Genomic DNA, 17,525 nt, shown 5'->3' on the forward strand with positions numbered 1-17,525 from the left:
TGAGCGTGTTTCGGTGTTGTGATTGGCGAAGAGGTCATCTTGGCTTCCAACCGGCCGACCTTTCTCAGCGCTAACTTGAATGCTGATTGGTCATCTCCAGTCAGTTGTGGTCGACTGTTGGCTTATCCCTGACAGACGGGACATGGAGGAAGGGAGTTGGGAGCCGGGAGTAATAGAAGCTGTATGTCGTCAGTGTAGCTGTGTTGTGTTATGTCGGCGTAGCTTGGATAGGAGCAAAACAAGAGGCCACGTGGTTGTCTTGTAGTCTCTTGTGTCTGTGCTGCTGATAATTTTATTCTAAATTTGCTGTGCTGGTGATTTTGCTCGTATTCGTGTGAAGTGAAAAAAGGTAAATATTGACTAAGTTTGTTGTTATTATTTTTTATGGTTTAGCCGGCGTACCCAGGTTTAATTTTTGGGAAGCTTCTTCCTTTCCTTCATACCGCCCCAGGCTTGTTTTGACCACACTGCTTTGCACCTGCTGTTTCCGGCTCGATCTAGCGATGATCATAACATATTGACATGACTTAGACATTTTTTTCTTTTAAATGCCATTGCTGATAGTATTATATTAATATGATCATAAATATGAAGCCAAATTATGGTAAAGTTTTACCTTATTACAGGTTATCATTTCAAGAGAACGGACCTTTTTCTATAGAACAAAGCAGTTTTTTTCCTAGGTTACATTACCCTGTAATACAGTACAATAATACCCAAATTACATAGTCAAAATCTTTGGGAGCAAGTAGACAAAATTGTCAAGGTTATCTGAATGTATGTGCATAATCTAAGTCGGGCCTTGCCGGGTACGTACTAAATCTGAAACGTTTGCAAGACTCCCAGTTCTCCTTCATGACCGGTTGTGACGAGGAACTTGATACACCTCCAGCCCATGAAACTGTCACATTGATTAAGGCCATTATGGCTTGGCTAATGCGTGCGTGTGTGTGTCTAGGGTTCGATCCCAAGTTCATATGAGGTAGAAATTTATTTCTTTTTGAACACGATATTGTGTTGATTTTCATCCATATATATATATATATATATATATATATATATATATATATATATATATATATATATATATATATATATATATATATATATATATATATATATTCACCCTTAAAACTTGTTCCTCTTTTTTTAAGTGTTTAGCTATATGCGAAATATCTAATTTAATGTTCTTAAAGGTAATGTTTATTTCCTTTCCTCACTGAGCTACTTTCCCTGTTGATTATAGCACCCCGCTTTTCAAACTGCTTGCAGCTTAAGTAGTAATGATAATAGTAATTATACCAATGGCTTTCATCACTATTTCAACATTTAAAAATATAAATATGACAGCTACTTCCATCACATTAATATTCAGTATAACATTGTTTGTTTACCCTGGTACTTTGCGGACAGTTCTCTTCTAATTTCATTGGTGGCGCTGCACGTGTCCCTCTTCTGGTTGTTTTTCAGGGGGAGGGAGAGAGATGATAGATGGATGCGTGGGCGAAAGGGTTATTTCTTGGTAGAGAGTGGGTGGGGGGAGTAGGGGGGGGGGTTCGTTGTGGGTGTTGGGAGACAGGTGGGGGAGTGGGAGATCTCTGAAAGTGAGGCGCTCGTACGGTCGCTTTAGGTTTTGGTCAACGTTCGCGTTCCGACTTGTTGCATGCACTCGTGCTCCTTGCAGTATGCTTTCTCTCTCTCTCTCTCTCTCTCTCTCTCTCTCTCTCTCTCTCTCGTGCTCCATGTAATATTTGTATATCATACGCGCTCTCTCTCTCTCTCTCTCTCTCTCTCTCTCTCTCTCTCTCTCTCTCTCTCTCTCTCTCATGACAACTACTGGTCACGAGCGGATACCTGGGAATATGACTTCCCGCCTCTTCCATCAAGAGGCAGTTATCACACAAGAAGTGCTCGTCCCGGACATTGGTACTGGGATAGCTAATCATGTGACTCCAAAAAACGATCTTTTGTGTATAGAATATTTGAATGTACAGTCTCTCCTTAGTAAGATATGTGAAATTGAATTAATGCTCTTAAACAGAAATATTGATGTATTATGTTTAACTGAGACTTGGTTAACCCCGAATGTTGTCGATTCACTCATTGATTTTCCTAATTATACAATATATAGATGTGACAAAGGAAGAGGTGGAGGTTGTTGTATTTATGTAAAAAATAATCTTTCTGTTAATATTTGTAATCTTAATGTTCAAAGAGTAGAGGGGGTAGAAGAGGTTTGGCTCTCTGTACAATCTCGTAAGCTACCTTCTGTTATCATTGGTTGCTTGTATAGACATCCGCATGCTTCAAATGATACTTTTAACTATATTTTGGAATGTCTGAGAATGATTTCTCTAAAGAATAAATCAATTTATGTAATAGGTGATCTAAATGATGATTTGATGTTAGGTTCAGCAAAGATACATAATATTTTAAGAGTCACCAAATTAAATCAAATGATTAATAAACCTACTAGAGTTAGCCCCATCTCATCCACACTACTAGACGTGTTAATAACAAACAAGCAGGAAAGTGTCATTAAAATTGAGGTAAATCCAAGTATTGTAGCTGACCATGAACATATTTCATTTATCATAGATATTAAGAAGCCAAAGCGTAAACCAGTCACGGTAACCTCTAGGTGTTTAAAATATTATTCTGCAGATTTTTTGTGCAATACATTGCTAGACCAGAAAATAATTTTAGATACAATCATGCATACTGATGACACAGATATTCAAACAGGAATTTTCAATAAAGTATATAATAGTGCCTTAGATAAATGTGCCCCAATAACCACGAAGGAAATAAGGAGACCCAGTGCACCTTGGATAGACAATGATCTCAAAAACAGTATGATTGAAAGGGACAAAATGCAAGAAAGGCTTAAACATAATAGACATGATGAGAATCTTAACAATTCGTATAAGGAAATGAAAAAACTCATCAATTCGAAAATGCGTACTGCCAAAGCTTATTATAACAAAGACAAGATCAAGAAAAGTAAATCTCGTAGAGAAACATGGAAAATTATGAATAATATTGTATCTACTAAAACAAATAAAAAGATTGAATACGACAACCCAAAAGCTAGAGCAGATCAATTTAACCAATACTTTGCTAAGGTAGGAAAAATAACTTATGATAAAACGCAGGAAATTCTACAAAAGTACGAAAATGAAGATATTAGAAACACTCAAAATAATTTTGGCAATAATATAAGATTGTTTAGACCGCAACCAGTTACAGTAGAAACAATAATATTAACAGTTAAGAGTTTGAATAATAGTAATGCTTACGGAACGGATGGTATTCCTACTAGTTTTCTAAAAGATTCCCTTACAGTTATTGCATATTATATCACGGTTATCATAAATACATCGATTGTAACTGGGAAATATCCTTCTATTTGGAAACAACCCCTCGTAGACCCTCTTCACAAGAAAGGAGACAAGGACGACCCTGGGTAATTATAGACCTGTTTCTATCCTTCCCGTAATATTCGAAAGTAATAGAAAAGATTGTATGTAATCAGTTAATGGAACATCTAGAAAAAAATAATTTGATCTCTAACACTCAGCATGGATTCCGTAAAGGTTTATCAACAGAAACAGCTTTGATGAAATTAACAGATGAAATTTATAAAAATATCGATAGAAAAAAAGTTTCCATATTAATTTTATGTGACCTATCAAAGGCATTTGATAGTGTCAACCATGATGAATTGTGTAAATCTCTTAAGGAACATTACATTGATACGTTCTGGTTTCAGGATTACTTGAAGGATAGAAGTCAGGTAGTTAGATTGGGAGACGTAAATTCTTGCATTGAAAAGGTTGATTTGGAGTCCCACAGGGATCTGTCCTAGGTCCAATTCTGTTTTTAGTCTACGTTAATGACATGATTAAATTCATAGAAAAATGCTTGCTAATTCAATACGCTGATGACACCCAAGTTCTTTTGGCTGATCAAATAGAAAATTTAGATGGCTTGATAAAAAGGGCTGAACTAATATTGCTCAAAATTAAGAAATATTTTCTAAGAAAAGGGCTATTATTAAATGCCACCAAAACACAGTGCATGTTTGTGGGTAGCTCACAATATATTAGCAAAATTCCAAATGACATTATAATAAAATGCGATGGTGATGAAGTAAAGATAAGTCAACATGTGAAAAATCTAGGTCTACACATGGACAGGTACATGACATTCAGTACTCACATTGACGAGCTGAGTAGAAAAGTTAGTGGTATTCTAATGTATTTAAGTAGAGTAAAAGATTACTTTGATGATACTACTCGAGCTTTTATTGTGGAAAGTCTGGTCTTGAGTGTAATAAACTACTGTATTAAGATATGGGGGTCAACTAATGATATGCATATGGAAAAAGCTCAAAAAAATCCAAAACTTTGCAGGTAGAGTAGCTGTTATTGGGGTGAAAAAACACGATCACATCACCCCAACCCTCCAGCAATTAAAGTGGATAAAATTAAAAGAAAAGTGTATGTACGATGTTTGTGTTTTTGTTTTTAAAAGTTTGAGAAAAGAATATCCCAACTGGCTATACACATTTCCTACAGTTGGTAACTGTAGGAATGCATTAACCAGACAGAATGAAAATCTATATGTAGACAGCTATCGAACTGATTTGGGTTCACGCTCAATGGCAATAAGGGGCCCAGCTTGCTGGAACAAACTACCTCTGGAAATAAGAAAATGTACAAATGTTAGTACTGATTTATTCAAAAAGAAACTTAGGCAATATTTTTTTAAATTTTACTTGAATGTATATATATCCTAAATTTTTACAATCCAATTATTGTGAATTTTATGTAAATAATTTATATTGTTATGTAACAGAATAACCATTTTATAATGGAATAAAGGTTTTTGACTTTTGACTTTTGACTCTCTCTCTCTCTCTCTCTCCTCTCCTCTCTCTCTCTCTCTATCAGCCTGTGCATCCTTTCGAGAATCAAAATACTGACCACTGACGACCAGCGGTCGGTTGGCCTGTCTTCACGAGACCTGACCATTGCTGCCATTGTTATAAAAAAGGGTTGATTTCCCTAACCTTCCCCGATAACAACTCTTTGGTTGATCTGGCTCTGGTTGCTATGTGGGTTAGGGTTACTCATATGAGAAATAATGATTTAGATTAAAAAAGGGTGTTAAACACTCATTGTCCTTTTTTGGTATATTAATACTTAACGACAACACTATGTATACTTTATACGAATGTATATTATATACGTATGTATAGTTTCCTTTATTTACTTACATTTTGATAATAATTTGGTATTCACGTTTAAAACTCATTATCCTTGAAGTGATATAGAAAACTGAAAGAAGGTTGTAGGGTAGTCGGAGGTTTGGGCAAAATAGATGATAGTGAATTAAAATGGTAAAAATATTTCTTGCGAAACATGTATAGTTGATGCTATCACTTTGCCAAGTCTCTCTCTCTCTCTCTCTCTCTCGTGTTTACGACAGTGAGTGACCATATGTGATAATAATATAATTAGGGAGTATGTTGACACTTGAAATGAACGAACAAATTTCATGCTGTGAACTATTATAGGTAGAAATAAGTTTTTAATCTTAATGATTTAAGATAAGAATAAAATAGTAAACATAAACACAGCAGTATTTGCAAAGTTAGCCTTAATTCTCTCAATAACTACTTAATTGGTCAATTAGCAGAAACGTTTGTGTCTATGGCAGTGTAGGCTATTCCATGCCACGCCTTAACACTCTCTCTCTCTCTCTCTCTCTCTCTCTCTCTCTCTCTCTCTCTCTCTCTCCTCTCTCTCTCTCTCTCTCTCTCTCTCTTTTATGGTATTTGTATAAACAAAAATATAAATAGTTTACCGTCACCAGATGATTATTGGGTAACGGCTTGACGTGGCATCTCAGCGAAAGCATGTAATTTTATTTTAACGTATTGGCAGAAAATTATCTAGTTCGGCCACCTTTATTATACACTGCCTTTAGCTATAACGGCGTCTGATATATATTTCCTACCCTTGACCACAGTACCAAAGGTGAATTCAAAACAAGATTTGAGAGAAAGGTGATTGTGTTTTTTCCCGTTAGCTTTGTTTTTAATGTATTATAATTCATATACTTTTAATAGTGTTTTTATATAGTTATATCAAAATTTTTTACTCCCGGTTATGTATTTATGATAACGGTAATGCATACCACAGGAAGAGACGCGTATACTGTAATGGTATATTTACTTATTTCCTTTCCTCACAGAGCTGTTTTTCCTGTTGGAGTCCTTGGGCTTATAGCATCCTGCTTTTCCAACAAGGGTTATGGCTTAGCCAGTGATAATAATAATAGTAAATTCTTGGGCTAAGAGAAAACCTATGCCCTGTTATTGTATGATTCCCCATCTATCACCCATATCAATTAATCATCGATGTATGTTGGTTTAGGAGTTAGTGAAGTGTGGAGGTCTGACTTGATTCCATTCGCTTTGTTTATTATTTTATCTGCTTATCACAGAAAAACCTTGAGCGTGAAGTGTGCCGGACTCTTCTTAATCTCTAGACTTATCGGTGTATCCAAGAAAGTATTTTTAGGTGTTATCTCGTGTTAAGGAGACTTCCCACGTATATTATATTATTTATCATTCACTTTTATTCTTTCGGCACTGAGTGATCTCCGCTCTAGAGCTAGACTGATGATACGGCCCAAATCTAATATTATCATTACTAGCTTAGCTAGGAGTGATAACCCTAGTTAGAAGAGTAGGATGATTTTAGTCTAAAGGATCTAACTAGGAAAATAGTCTATAGAGGAAAGGAAATTAGGAAACAATAGTGTCTCTGAGTGTGTCGTACCATCAAGCAAGAGAATTCTAACCCCAAGACACTGGAAGAGCATGGTACAGAAGCTATGGCACCAGCTAAGACTGGAGAACAATGGTTTTGTTTTGGTGTCCTTCTAGATAAGTTGCTTTCAACAGCTAGAGTCCCATCTATTCCAATCTCCCTTTATTCCGAACTCAGCTAGAAATGTCAGTGCTGGTTTTTCTGTAAGAATAAGTTTATTGGTTTAAATAGGTTATGATTGGATTGGAGAATAGATCCTATATATGTACGATACACCTTTACTTAGGATTTTGTTCAGTGTTACAACTTAATCTTTATATTCTGGTGCATGTGTGTAAAATGTACAATATTTTTTCGTTGGGTACTCTGTTAAATAGTCCGTTTTATAATATCATTTTTCATTAGGGTACATCAGTCATTAGTTTTCATTGCTTTCTATGGTAGGTACCCTCTTGCTTGAGGGTACACTTGGGCACACCATTCTATCTTCTTTGTCTTCCTCTTATCTTGTTAGTTTTTATAGTTTATATATGAAAGATCTAATTTAATGTTGTTACTGTTCTTAAGATATTTTATTTTAATTGTAATCACTTCTCTTGTAGTATACTTATTTCCTTGTTTCCTTTCCTCACTGGGCTATTTTTCCCTGTTGGAGCCATTGGGCTTTTAGCACCTTGTTTTTCCAACTAGAGTTATAGCTTAGCTTGTAATGATAATAATATTAGTAATTATAATAGTTATTTATCGTTTCATAGGTCTAAACAGAAAGACCGCAAACAGACGCAAATGGGAGGTCATGTCTGAGGGCTTTGTTCTGCAGTGGACTAGTAACGTCTGATGATAATGATGAGATCTAAACATGAATTATTATTATTATTATTACTTGCTAAGTTACAACCCTAGTTGGAAAAGCAGGATGCTATAAGTCTAGGGGCCCCAACGGGGAAAACAGCTCAATGAGGAAAGGAACCAAGCAAAAATAAAATATTTCCAGAACAGTAACAACATTGAAATAAATATTTCCTATATAATCTAAAAATTTTAACAAAACAAGAGGAAGAGAAATTAGATAGAATAGTGTGCCTGGGTGTACCTATAATTCCATTTTAAGTAGAGTGTAGGTAAATGAACCATGGGTATCGCAACGGTAGATTTAATCTTTCATAGTTATGGCTGCACTGTTAACCAAATCATACACCGTAACTTCAGCAAAAAGGTGAAGTAAGCCATAATAGATCTCTGACATTAAGTCTCCATGATTTTATTTAAGTTTCACAAAACATTATCAGCACCCCATAAAAAGTTGCCAGAGGAATAGCTGCCAATTATACCGGTCAAAGATAGGTCTGTTGTCACTGAATTGACTAAAGATAGCTCGTATGATGTCACTCGGTTAGGAGTAGTATCATTACAAATACAGTATCCGGTCTTGAGAAGTCTCACCAACATTATACAATGTGCCAGGATGCTTCTACAGTATATCAGTTTTTAACTACCTGTTGTTGTCTCGTATTAAATTTGTTGCATTTATAATTTCAACCATTGTAGGGATGCTGGGTCATATTTATATCCCTAACGCAATTGTTGAGAGAGAGAGAGAGAGAGAGAGAGAGAGAGAGAGAGAGAGAGAGAGAGAGAGAGAGAGAGAGAGAGAGTCCTATCCCTAACGCAATTATTCAGAGAGAGAAACATTTATATTCCTAACGCAATTATTGAATGAGAGAGAGAGAAAGAAAAGAGAGATCATATATCCCTAATGTAATTGTTATTGAGAGAGAGAGAGAGAGAGAGAGAGAGAGAGAGAGAGAGAGAGAGAGAGAGAGAGATCATATTTCTATCTAACGCAATTATTATTGAGAGAGAGAGAGATCATATTTCTATCTAACGCAATTATTATTGAGAGAGAGAGAGAGAGAGAGAGAGAGAGAGAGAGAGAGAGAGAGAGAGAGAGAGAGAATATCATATCCCTAACGCAATTATTATTCAGAGAGAGATATTTCTATCCCTAACGCAATAATTATTGAGAGAGAAAGAGAAAATCATATATTCCTTACGCACATTATTATTATTATTATTATTAGAGAGAGAGAGAGAGAGAGAGAGAGAGAGAGAGAGAGAGAGAGAGAGAGAGAGAGAGAATCATATCCCTAACGCAATTATTATTCAGAGAGAGATATTTCTATCCCTAACGCAATAATTATTGAGAAAGAGAAAATCATATATTCCTTACGCACATTATTATTATTATTAGAGAGAGAGAGAGAGAGAGAGAGAGAGAGAGAGAGAGAGAGAGAGAGAGAGAGAGAGAGAATCATATCCCTAACGCAATTATTATTCAGAGAGAGATATTTCTATCCCTAACGCAATAATTATTGAGAGAAAGAGAAAATCATATATTCCTTACGCAATTATTATTATTATTATTAGAGAGAGAGAGAGAGAGAGAGAGAGGCTGCCTCTATAGTGTACTTTATATATCTCGGAGAGCACTTGTCATAAAGGAAGTGAGAGTTATTGATAAGCCAGTTTGTGACTTTGTCGCTCTATGACTATTGTTACACCATGGCGATGAAAACATGTCTGCACACGTTGTTATAGTTGCTAACCCTTGCCATCAGTATTCGTCGATTCTTAACCGTAATTTTTTTCGTGATAAGTTTCCTGTAATCTTATTCAACATCTCCCGTTAAATACAAATTCAGAACTTATTTTGAAATGAAAAGTCATTTAAAGTTTATCGTATACGTAACGCATTGCACCATGTTGCGATGCTATAGTTTAGGAATGTAGTTGTTATCGGATATGGGCCAGACGAAGGAGCAAAGCCGGCGGGGAACATTGCTTATCATCATCGCTTGACTCCTAGACGTGTTGGGTGGGTGTGGTGGAAGTGTGAGCAGGGTTACAAAAGATGATAGAAGATTTGAATAGAGAAAGCCGAAATGTAGGACTGAAAGTAAGATGTTAAAAGATTTGAATAGAGAAAGCCGAAATGTAGGACTGAAAGTAAGATAATGTTAGAAGATTTGAATAGAGAAAGCCGAAATGTAGGACTGAAAGTAAGATGTTAAAAGATTTGAATAGAGAAAGCCGAAATGTAGGACTGAAAGTAAGATAATGTTAGAAGATTTGAATAGAGAAAGCCGAAATGTAGGACTGAAAGTAAGATGTTTAAAGATTTGAATAGAGAAAGCCGAAATGTAGGACTGAAAGTAAGATGTTAAAAGATTTGAATAGAGAAAGCCGAAATGTAGGACTGAAAGTAAGATGTTAAAAGATTTGAATAGAGAAAGCCGAAATGTAGGACTGAAAGTAAGATGTTAAAAGATTTGAATAGAGAAAGCCGAAATGTAGGACTGAAAGTAAGATAATGTTAGAAGATTTGAATAGAGAAAGCCGAAATGTAGGACTGAAAGTAAGATGTTAAAAGATTTGAATAGAGAAAGCCGAAATGTAGGACTGAAAGTTAGATGTTAAAAGATTTGAATAGAGAAAGCCGAAATGTAGGACTGAAAGTAAGATAATGTTAGAAGATTTGAATAGAGAAAGCCGAAATGTAGGACTGAAAGTAAGATGTTAAAAGATTTGAATAGAGAAAGCCGAAATGTAGGACTGAAAGTAAGATGTTAAAAGATTTGAATAGAGAAAGCCGAAATGTAGGACTGAAAGTAAGATAATGTTAGAAGATTTGAATAGAGAAAGCCGAAATGTAGGACTGAAAGTAAGATGTTAAAAGATTTGAATAGAGAAAGCCGAAATGTAGGACAAAGTAAGATGTTAAAAGATTTGAATAGAGAAAGCCGAAATGTAGGACTGAAAGTAAGATGTTAAAAGATTTGAATAGAGAAAGCCGAAATGTAGGACTGAAAGTAAGATAATGTTAGAAGATTTGAATAGAGAAAGCCGAAATGTAGGACTGAAAGTAAGATAATGTTAGAAGATTTGAATAGAGAAAGCCGAAATGTAGGACTGAAAGTAAGATGTTAAAAGATTTGAATAGAGAAAGCCGAAATGTAGGACTGAAAGTAAGATAATGTTAAAAGATTTGAATAGAGAAAGCCAAAATGTAGGACTGAAAGTAAGATAATGTTAGAAGATTTGAATAGAGAAAGCCGAAATGTAGGACTGAAAGTAAGATGTTAGAAGATTTGAATAGAGAAAGCCGGAATGTAGGACTGAAAGTAAGATGTTAAAAGATTTGAATAGAGACAGCCGAAATGTAGGACTGAAAGTAAGATAATGTTAGAAGATTTGAATAGAGAAAGCCGAAATGTAGGACTGAAAGTAAGATGTTAAAAGATTTGAATAGAGAAAGCCGAAATGTAGGACTGAAAGTAAGATGTTAAAAGATTTGAATAGAGAAAGCCGAAATGTAGGACTGAAAGTAAGATGTTAAAAGATTTGAATAGAGAAAGCCGAAATGTAGGACTGAAAGTAAGATAATGTTAGAAGATTTGAATAGAGAAAGCCGAAATGTAGGACTGAAAGTAAGATGTTAAAAGATTTGAATAGAGAAAGCCGAAATGTAGGACTGAAAGTAAGATGTTAAAAGATTTGAATAGAGAAAGCCGAAATGTAGGACTGAAAGTAAGATGTTAAAAGATTTGAATAGAGAAAGCCGAAATGTAGGACTGAAAGTAAGATGTTAAAAGATTTGAATAGAGAAAGCCGAAATGTAGGACTGAAAGTAAGATAATGTTAAAAGATTTGAATAGAGAAAGCCGAAATGTAGGACTGAAAGTAAGATGTTAAAAGATTTGAATAGAGAAAGCCGAAATGTAGGACTGAAAGTAAGATAATGTTAGAAGATTTGAATAGAGAAAGCCGAAATGTAGGACTGAAAGTAAGATAATGTTAAAAGATTTGAATAGAGAAAGCCGAAATGTAGGACTGAAAGTAAGATGTTAAAAGATTTGAATAGAGAAAGCCGAAATGTAGGACTGAAAGTAAGATAATGTTAGAAGATTTGAATAGAGAAAGCCGAAATGTAGGACTGAAAGTAAGATGTTAAAAGATTTGAATAGAGAAAGCCGAAATGTAGGACTGAAAGTAAGATAATGTTAGAAGATTTGAATAGAGAAAGCCGAAATGTAGGACTGAAAGTAAGATGTTAAAAGATTTTAATAGAGAAAGCCGAAATGTAGGACTGAAAGTAAGATGTTAAAAGATTTGAATAGAGAAAGCCGAAATGTAGGACTGAAAGTAAGATGTTAAAAGATTTGAATAGAGAAAGCCGAAATGTAGGACTGAAAGTAAGATAATGTTAAAAGATTTGAATAGAGAAAGCCGAAATGTAGGACTGAAAGTAAGATGTTAAAAGATTTGAATAGAGAAAGCCGAAATGTAGGACTGAAAGTAAGATAATGTTAGAAGATTTGAATAGAGAAAGCCGAAATGTAGGACTGAAAGTAAGATGTTAAAAGATTTGAATAGAGAAAGCCGAAATGTAGGACTGAAAGTAAGATGTTAAAAGATTTGAATAGAGAAAGCCGAAATGTAGGACTGAAAGTAAGATAATGTTAGAAGATTTGAATAGAGAAAGCCGAAATGTAGGACTGAAATTGAATATGAGTAAAAGTAAGATAATGCTAGAAGATTTGAATAGAGAAAGCCGAAATATAGGACTGAAATTGAATATGAGTAAAAGTAAGATAATGTTCAATACAAAAGATGATAGTAGATTTGAATAGGGAAAACAGAAATATTGGACGGAAATTGAATATGAGTAAAAGATAATGTTCAATGAAAATGCAGAGACACTAAATAATAGATATGGACGAGCCTGCAGGGATTGTTAATGAATATACTTACTTATGACAGACAGTTAAAAGTTAGAGTTTCACCAGGACACGAGACCGAAATTAATGGAATGATACGCATGGAATGGAGAGCGTTTACTGTACTCAACAAAATGACCATCAGAAACTTGGACCCTTACTAAAGTCCTAGAACATAAGCTAGTTATAAATAGAGCAGCTATGGAAAGAATGATTATGGTAATAACGCTAAGAGACAGAAAAAAACAACATTGCTGTTCCTCATTATGATGTTTTTGTATCTTCTCATCTCATTCATTCATTCTTGTGTTCATTCTTAGCCTCCAGTTTTCCTTAAAATCTCTCTCTCTCTCTCTCTCTCTCTCTCTCTCTCTCTCTCTCTCTCTCTCTCTCTCTCTCTAAGTCTTTTGCTTATAAAAAAAATCCATTTTTACTGCCATTAGGTTTAATTTCTGCTATTAATGTTCATGTTAATATAAAGTTGTCAATTAATTGTATAGAAATATCATTCATTTCAGTTTATTTTCTTTTTTGCTTATTATATGAATGCTGAGGCGTCTCTATTACAGATGGTTTTATATAAATGTACCAAATTTCGATTGTTTTTTGTTAGAACAGAACCACAGGTGATGAGCCCACTGTTACTCCCGTGTCTGTGAATTCCAGTTTCTTTTTCATTGCCCCTTTTGTTGTTTTTCCTTTGATTACTGATGAAATCTTTGTCGCAAACAGCTTTTTTTTTTCTTTTTCTTTTCAAGGCTTCATGCAAGACTTTTCACGGACTGATTAATTTACAAAGGAAATTAACAAAAACTTGAACATTTCTTCATATATATTTTTTTATTCATTTTTTATCTTTCTTCAAATCTGAATTAAAATGAATTCCAATGACGCGAGCAATTTTTTTTATTTTATTTTATTTATTTATTTATTTTTTTTTTGATAGCCACGTCGGTGTCTATTGTAGGAGTAGTTTGCGATAGAATATTTTATTATTACCGAGAAGGCATTTTGATGACGGGAGCAGTTTTTTATTTTTCCAACGTAGCAGTTTTTTTTAAAATTCGCTAGAAAGTATATTTTTCAGGCGTGTATTTATTTGGTTTTGTTTGTTTGTGATTCGTTTAACTCAAAAACTATTTGACCGAAGCTCATGAAATTTTGTGGAATGATCGGCCATGATCCAAGGACAATTTGATTAGGTCAAGGTAACAAAAAGATAAAAAAGGTTTTGCTATATCGCGGCAAGTTTTTATCCGATTTGGATTAATCTTTTGCCAAAATGTGCATAATTAAATTGTCTATCTTGTGACATTCAAAACGATCAAGGTCGAGGTCATGAAAAGGTCAACAACGTCTTTAAGCTATATCGTGGTCAAATCTCATGTAATTTGTTGGGATGATTTGCAATAATCCTAAGGCGTTTTAATTACCTATTGAGACTAATTGGGTCAAAGGTCAAGGTCACGGAAAAGTAAAAAAAGAAAAAAAGGTTTTGTTATATCCGGCTTATATATATATATATATATATATATATATATATATATATATATATATATATATATATATATATATATATATATATATATATATATATATATATATATGTATATATATATATATATATATATATATATATATATAGTATATATATATATATATATATATTATATATATATATATATTTGCATGAACCTAGTGCCAAAATGTGCATAATTGTATTGCATATCTTATGATATACATGATATAGTTGAAGGTATATGCCAGCTACTGAGTGACCGTTCTAGTTTTTTTTTTTTTTTAATTTTCTGTTTATGTTTTAATTATGTCATGAAAGCTCTTCAGAGAAAGGGTGATATCTGAGAGTTAAAGGAAATTGATTCTCCTAGCTTTACTTTCCGGGCCACATCCTGTATCTTTGCACACGATAATGAAGAAAAGTATAATGAAGGAGGAAAGGAAGATGTTCTCAAATGATACTTAATCTTCTCCAGTCTTTTATTGCAGCCATTGATGTTCCTTCTTATCAATTTTTCTATCTCTCCATCTCTTATTCATTCATTCATGCCTTCCTGTTTTGCTTCTTGTTCCCCCAGAATCTCTCTCTCTCTCTCTCTCTCTCTCTCTCTCTCTCTCTCTCTCTCTCTCTCTCGTCATAACTTAAATATCCTGTGTTCCTTCATTCATGCCTTCCTCTACTTTGTCTCCAGTTCCCCTCCATATCTCTCTCTCTCTCTCTCTCTCTCTCTCTCTCTCTCTCTCTCTCTCTCTCTCTCTCGTCATAACTTAAATATCCTGTGTTCCTTCATTCATGCCTTCCTCTACTTTGCCTCCAGTTCCCCCTCCAAATCTCTCTCTCTCTCTCTCTCTCTCTCTCTCTCTCTCTCTCTCTCTCTCTCGTCATAACTTAAATATCCTGTGTTCCTTCATTCATGTCTTCCTCTACTTTGCCTCCAGTTCCCCTCCAAATATCCCATATCTCTCTCTCTCTCTCTCTCTCTCTCTCTCGTCATAATTTAAATATCCCGTGTTCCTTCATTCATGCCTTCCTCTACTTTGCCTCCAGTTCCCCCTCCAAATATCTCTCTCTCTCTCTCTCTCTCTCTCTCTCTCTCTCTCTCTCTCTCCTCTCTCTCTCTCTCTCTCTCTCTCTCTCTCTCTCTCTCTCGTCATAACTTAAATATCCTGTGTTCCTTTTTTAGGTAATGTAAAGACTTCCTTCTAAAGATGATTTGCATTCATTTGATAACGGATCACGATCAATAATCCCAGTAAAATGTGGAGGACCATGTTCATAGTTAACTCGTTCTGGGTATTCCCATCTCTCTATCTCTCTCTCTCTCTCTCTCTCTCTCTCTCTCTCTCTCTCTCTCTCTCTCTCTCTCTCTCTCTCTCAACTGTTTGTTATGGTTTTATCTAGAGAGAATTTATGGTGGTCAATTTGTTTCTTTAGTGGATCTATGGTAAATTTCTCTCTCTCTCTCTCTCTCTCTCTCTCTCTCTCTCTCTCTCTCTCTCTCTCTCTCTCTCAGGAAAGTGCGTACATTTGTTGAGGTTTCATGTTTCTGCGGATTACAATCGGGATGAGACTGTGGGAATTTAGTTTGGACTTCATTGTACAATCGTCTTTTGACTCTATTTTTTTTTTCAATTTATCAACAGTCTTATTAATTTAGGTAACCTTTATTTGGTTTTAGTCAGATTTATATTCTGAAATGAAATTCCCCATTGAAATGTAAGCTGGTGAAATTGGTGTACTTTAAAATTAAATGTTATGGATCTTCTTTGATAAAAAGTCATTTAGTTAAAAATATATTTGGTGCACGAGACATCATATGTGAGTGTATTTCGCGACCCAACGTTTATCATAACTACTATAGTTTCCATACGTACCAATCTCAAGTCTCCCATTGTGGTAAACCTACACTTTTGTTGTTGGAAAAACCCTGAGGAAGAGCGGTGCTCGTTGGCAGATGTGACGCTGTGAACTGTTTAATTATATTCCAAGATTTAATTTTCTTCATTCTCACCTCAGACATACAGTACATCAAGTTAGTTTACAGCTTCTTTAAACTTAATTTTGAATTCAAAATATCTGTAGTCGATACAGCATTTTGATGCTAGTTTCTAGCGACATCAAAACAGTTAACTGTTAATAGTACTGAACCCCGATTAAGTACTTGACTAGGCTACAATAGAAAGCTAGCAATTTTTTGTTCTATTATATTGTTTCATGGGTTAAGGAAAGTTATTTTTTAAGCTACAATGCCATATAGTTCACTTGCTTTGTTTTTAAGGGATTGTAAAATGAAAAAGTACGCTAGAAATATTCAAAATTGAACTGGACTGCTGTCTTTCCCAGAGGTCAAGGTTGCTGGGTGGCGTGAAGTCAGCTTGGCATACAGAAAACGAGGTATTCATGTCTAATTCTTCATTCGAATTTTATTGTTACTACTACTGTACTACTACTACTACTACTAGCTAAGCTACAACCCTAGTTGGAAAATCTGGATTTTTAAAGTCCAAGGGCTTCAACAGGGAATAATAGCAATGGAAAAAATGGTTTGTGTACTTAATACAATGACTAGATAGACATACAGACCTAGAGACGTCCATTGCTGCCTTAAAACATCCAAGGGGCAATTGGGTGGAAACCTGTGTTTAGCCGATGTAGAAGTGTCCAAGATTCCTTACTTCTGACCTTTCTCCGCTGCCCTCAGGGCAATTATGTTTTTTTCTCACATTTTCCTCAAGATCTGATTTGATGAAAATATAAAACATGTTTAAGATTAATTTTAAGAAGAATGAATGAATGAGTTGAAGTTCTCTGGCTAGCATTTTAAGAAGAAACATACGATCTTTATACTCTCTTCACTTAGCTATTTCTCCTGTGGGAGCCCTTGGGCTAATACTTACTTATTTACTTGTTTTGGGTTTAAATCTAACCCTCCACTGAAGTCGAGTGAACTACTTCTCGGGCGGGTCCATATTAATCATCTAACGAAACATTTTCATTATAACTTATACAATTCTTTGATTGTAGCATCTTCCAAATCATATGATGTGAAAAGTAATGTCTTTAGGCTCTTCTTAAATTCAGCTTTTTTCAATTAGGGTTGTAGCTTAGCTAGTAATAATAATACCAATTCACCTTCAAGTTATGATACTTTTCTCTGGTGAGTGAACCCTGGTGATGTTTTTAAACCCACGTGTTAAAAACTCGAAAACAGCCAGGTACTGGGATGAGTGTTTATCCCAGTCACTCAGTAATCCCCTTAGTATCTACGGAGGGCGGGTGTGTGTGTGTGGGGGGGGGGCACTGACAAGCGAAAATAGACTGGATAGTTGAATAGTCCGACATTCGTCACAGGATCCAAGACAAAATTGCAATTTTGCCAACAGTAAC

General features: G+C 34.9%; 1 protein-coding gene across 2 annotated transcripts in view; it reads left to right on the forward strand.

The window, feature by feature from the left end:
- LOC137641667 (uncharacterized) overlaps positions 1-17,525 on the forward strand; it is a 129,549-nt gene that overhangs the window by 38,185 nt on the left and 73,839 nt on the right. The window contains exon 1 of one of the 2 annotated variants that reach the window (XM_068374443.1): positions 137-349. The exons of the other annotated variant lie outside the window; for it this stretch is intronic. The gene's annotated coding sequence lies outside the window, so the exon portion shown is untranslated. Of the gene's footprint in view, positions 1-136; positions 350-17,525 lie in introns of those variants that run through there. 2 annotated transcript variants of the gene reach the window in all.

The sequence above is a fragment of the Palaemon carinicauda genome, chromosome 5 (genome assembly GCF_036898095.1).
Source record: "Palaemon carinicauda isolate YSFRI2023 chromosome 5, ASM3689809v2, whole genome shotgun sequence".
Classification (NCBI taxonomy): Eukaryota; Metazoa; Arthropoda; class Malacostraca; order Decapoda; family Palaemonidae; genus Palaemon; species Palaemon carinicauda.